This window comes from Neovison vison, chromosome 7 (assembly GCF_020171115.1).
Source record: "Neovison vison isolate M4711 chromosome 7, ASM_NN_V1, whole genome shotgun sequence".
NCBI classification, from domain to species: Eukaryota; Metazoa; Chordata; class Mammalia; order Carnivora; family Mustelidae; genus Neogale; species Neogale vison.
Window position 1 is genome coordinate 112,052,953 of NC_058097.1, and position 5,421 is coordinate 112,058,373.

Sequence of the window (5,421 nt, forward strand, 5' to 3'; positions counted from 1 at the left end):
TCTTGTAATTGCAACAAAAACCCCAGTGGCTTCTACCCATGGGGAAATCCCCTGTCATTTCTGACCCTTAAAACCATCCATCTTTCACCTACTTCATAAATGTCTCCTTCTTCGGTTTTTCTTTTTCCCTCAAAAAGCCTGGATTGACCAACGTGATGGTGGGAGAGAGAGGATGTCTACTTCTCTAAAATCTGTACGCCCCCCATGAAATGTTATTTCCTATTAGTACTGGAACATAGTAGGAGGAGTCATTCAAGATCAAAATGACGACAGGCCGTCAGCGGCGAGGCCTCCCACATGCAAGGTGGTCAGTAGACACCTTCCATTCGCAAACAGGTAGGAGGTCACTCCCTGACCACTGCACTCCAACCTCATCTTTTCCTTCCATGCAGCAAAGCAGCCACAGCAGCCGCCTTCCTCTGCTAAGCCCCCTCGGGGCCGCAGGCTGAAGGGGGGCAGGGAGGGGACAGGAAGAACTGTGCAAACCACAACTGTGTGTCATTCACAGTCATAAGCCTGCCTTGAGGCTCTGCACCCACGGGCCATTTTAAACCTCAGTCCAGTGGACGATCGTGACGTTTGTCAAGGTCTGTGACCAAGTGACTATCACACCCGTGGGTGAAAAAGATACACTCGTCATTGCCCACAGGACAATCTAAAGTGAGGTCTTCTTTAAGGCTCTGGAAGAATTCGAAGTCAAGCATCCTTTTAGGCTTCAGAGCAAAAAGAACATCTCCAATGTTCTTTCATTCGCTCATTCATTTGCTAATTTATTTCATGTGCGGTCCTGGGTCAGGTGCCCCAGATTAGATGTTGAGATGGAAGAGGGAAGATGTCAGGTGAGACAGGTCTCTTCCACTGACAGCAACTCCCACAGAAGGACCCAGCTGGCATGTCCCAACTTTCCAGCCCTTGGGGAACCAGGGGAGAATCTGGGTGGCATGTCAGAGAGTACACCCCAAATGCCAACTAAGGACTGGTATTTAATAAACTAACCTGAACTTTGTCTCTCTGAATTAGATTATCATGAAAAGCAAATATGGGAACATACCAGGTTCTCTTTAATGTTACCCTACAACTGATACAACGTAATAAACAATTATTAAAAACTACCCTATGGAAAACAGCCCAGCAATCTAGCTACAGGCAAGCAGGTAAACAAACTGTGGTATATTTACATAATGAGCCACTACTTGGCGCTAGAAATGAATGAACCCTGAACACGGGCTACGTCACAGATGAACCTCAAAATAATTATCCAAGTGAAAGAAGCCAGACAAAAGAAAGTGCACACCGTATGATTCCATTTATGGCAACTTCTAGGAAATGAGAAGTGAACCAATAGAGACAGAAAGCAGATCCGTGGGGGCTTCTGGATGGGAGGTGGGGAGGGACAGGAGGAAACTTGCAGGGGTGACTGGAATAGTCACCATCTTGACACTGATGAAGTGTTCATGGGTATAGGCATATGTCAAAATGTATCAAATTGTATACTTTTGGACAGGCAGGGTCATTATGTCAGTTACACCACAATGAAGCTATTTGGAAAACAACTATGCTGTGGAAGGATCAGTGCCAGGAACACCAAGGTAAGTGAAACGCTGCATTCAGGAAGCTAGGAGCCTAGCAAGGGTATCTTTCTAGATACATACTCAATTAATAGAATGCTAATCAGAAGACAAACCAGTATGAGAAAAAGAAAAAAACAATTATGGGGCAAAGAAAAGGAGAGAGGTGATTTCCTTTTTTTTCTAGGGGTCCAGAGGACAGTTATGGCTAACCACCTGCCAGGAGCTATGCACAGTAACTTCTTTCATTCTTACAGCAACCCTATGAGTGGGTACTGTCATTGTACCCATTTCACAGGTGAGGAAATAAGCTTTGGTCCCAGAATGCATGTTCTAGTCCCTACTCCTCTCTGAGAAGTGCCACATTTGATCTGGGCCTTAGAAGAGGATTAGAATCTCCCTAGATAGAGAAGGCTCTTTGGGGCCAAGAGGGCCATATGAACTATGACCCAGTAAGACTATGACTATCAAAATGTACTATATGCTTGAAATACGGCAAGAAAGTTCTAGGAGCATATTTTGAGTTGGGGTAGAGAAGAGGGCTGAAAAGTAGATTGGGGTTAGGGTGTCAATGGCTTTCGATGATGTGCTGAAGAGTTTGGATGACAATCTTCAGGCAGAAGGAAGCCACTGGAAGTTTCTGAGCAGAAGAATATTCGTGTTTTAGAAGGAGAATGGGAAGAAAACAGAAAACCTACCTGTCTGCAGTTAAATGAACACCTGGAACATTTCATGGAAACCGATTGACAGGTGTGGCACGAAAATCACATTAAATCAATAGATTTGGGCTGGACTACACTGTAATTTTAATTTCAATCTCAGGATATTTTATTCTCCGGTAATCTGAGTCCTATATTCATTCTGTTTTCACCTATGTTTCCATACATGTTTACCCAAAAATGAAAATTACAGAAAACCACCCCTGGAAAAGAGAGAAGCAGGGGCACCTGGGTGGCTTAGTTGGTTAGGCGTCCCAACTCTTGATTCCAGCTCAGGTCATGATCTCACGCTTCTGGGATGGAGCCCTGCGTCAGGCTCCACGCTCAGTGGGGAGCCTGCTTAAGAAATCTCTCCCTCCCTCTCCCACTGCCCCTCCCCCAGCACTCATTCAGTGCTCACGCTCTCTCTCTTTCTCTCTCTCTCAAATAAATAAATCTTTAAAAGAGAGAGAGAGAAAGGGAGAGAGAAAAGTAAAGTAATCCTTCTCCAGGCTGCTATCTGAATTTAATTCACAGCTGGACCAAGATTTTTTTCCACTGGCTTAAAAGGAAAAGTCCCATGCTGACATTTTTACTTCTGTTTCCTGTAAAACTGGTTTCTGACCTCCTCATACATTCAAGTTAGAGGATAAGCTCATGATCTGGAAAATAAGTATCTAGGTCCAGACAAGATGTTGGCTCCATGCTGGCCCATGTGATATTACCAGAAATAAACTCCTTGCCCTCTGTGCTTCGACAGGAAGCATTAGGAGATCCTAGAAGGAACAGCACTCTTCCAGGTGAAAATGTGAGAAATTATCAACTAACCAAGGGCAAGTCACATCTCCCATGGGAGGCCCAAAAAGACACTGTGTCCCCCGTTCCTTGGACTTTCTTAAAGAGGTAGACAAGGTACAAAAAGAAGGTACCACCCTAAAGCAAGGACATGGCCATCACAGGAAAACTGAATGCTTAGACACCATAGAGCCTTAAATACAAAACTGGAAGTACCTGGAAGAATTCCAGGCCAAAAAAAAAAAAAAAAAAATCCAATCAAAGACTAAAGTCCTGGCTTGTCTTCTCAGCTCTGCCACTGACTATAACACTCCAAGCAAACCACCCAGTCCTCTATTAATAAATAAATAAATAAATAAACAAACAAACAAACAAACAAAAAAAACAGTAGGATCCAACTTATCCATTCCCTGTTTTCATAAGCAAGTCCATATATGTCAAAAGAGTCAATAAGCAGTTTATGGAGAACCCTGTCTGACCTCAGCCACACCAGCTGGTAGCAGAGTGAGGGTTAGTTCCTAGATGTCTTGATTTCCATTCCAGAACGCTGTCAGTGTTGCTCAGACTTGACTTATGATACCCCAGAGAGCTTGTTAAACATGCAGGTGGCTCCTCATTCAAGTGAGACTCTGATTGAATCACTCTGGGGCTGACCCTCGCTGACCGCATTTTTTGGCTGGAGGCCCAAGGCCTTTATATCATCATACCATTAGGGAAACGTTACCTTATATCATGCTATGCCCTACAAGAAAATTCTATTTTCTCTCCTCTTTTCATTCTATCTGTTAAAAGAGGCAAAATAATTGAAAGGCACCTGGGTGGTTTGGTCAGTTAAGTGTCCGACTCTTGATTTCAGCTCAGGTTGTGATCTCAGGGTCATGGGATCAAGCCCTGCATCAGACTTCAGGCTCAAGACAGAGTCTGCTTGACATTCTCCCTCTCCCTCTGCCCTCCCTTTGCTCACATACCCTTTTGCTCCCTCTCTCTCTCAAATAAATAAAATCTGTAAAAAAATTAATAAAAAAGGTAAAATAGGGGTGCCTGGGTGGCTCAGTGTGTTAAGCCACTGCCTTCGGCTCAGGTCATGATCTCAGGGTCCTGGGATCGAGTCCCGCATCGGGCTCTCTGCTCAGCAGGGAGCCTGCTTCCCTTCCTCTCTCTCTGCCTGCCTCTCTGCCTACTTGTGATCTATCTCTGTCAAATAAATAAATAAAATCTTTAAAAAAAAAAGGTAAAATATTTGAAAGATATTTTTGATGGATAAAATTTTCTCTACCAAAGGTATCAACAGATTTACAGAGTAATAGTGGTCATTTTTGTTTTTAAGTTTTATTCTATTATTTTGTAAAGTAATCTCTACACCCAAGTGAGGCTTGAACTCACCGCCCCAAAATCAAGAGTCACATGCTTTGCCAACTGTCCAGCCAGGTGCCCCCTCATTTTAATTAGAACCGAATATTATTTCCTTTATAATTTTCCAAAGATTGCAGTCTAGACTATTTTTTAACCATAAATCTATTAGTATTCTGCTGTGTGGCCTAGAAACAATGAAATAGTGTATCTCAATTTGCCCAATTAATGACGATTAAATAACAAAATGGTACATTTGTCTATTGTCACCCCTCACTAGATCATATTCTCCTTTATCGTTGAGATATTTATCTTTTTAAATTTATTTTTTTTAAGATTTTATTTATTTATTTGAAAGAGAGAGACCACAAGCAGGCAGAGAGGCAGGCAGAGAGAGGGGGAAGCAGGCTCCCTGCTGAGCAGAGAGCCCGATGCGGGCCTCGATCCCAGGATCCTGAGATCATGACCTGAGCCGAAGGCAGCGGCTTAACCCACTGAGCCACCCAGGTGCTCCTGATACAGATTTTTTAAATGATCAAATAATGTGAGGGGATGAATTCTGCCCCTGAAACCATTATATACTGTTGTCAGAAATGAAAAACAAAGGTTCAGCAACAATCATCCTGTTATCGTTGTCTAAGACATCAGAGAAGTGACAACAAGGTCACATCACCACGCAGGGAAATTTTAATCTCTCTCCCACTTCTCCTCCCCACAAAGTCTCACAACCTAGCGGATTTACCAGTACTACCCACGTGTGGCAGAATGACCTGTACCACCAACACATCACTCACACCTCTCCACAATCGCGATGACACATGCTGTCCCCTGAATGTTCCACCCGGAGGTAGTTTGGAGGCAGTGAGCCAAGAGGGGGCTTCCAGAGCCAATGGAGGCGTTAAACACATGAGCTCTGTGACCTCCCCCTTCAAAAGAGGCTCTGTGCCTCTCCCCCTTCAAAAGAAACCACTCTGCTCCCTTTATTTCAGAATCTAGAGGAAGTTGACAAA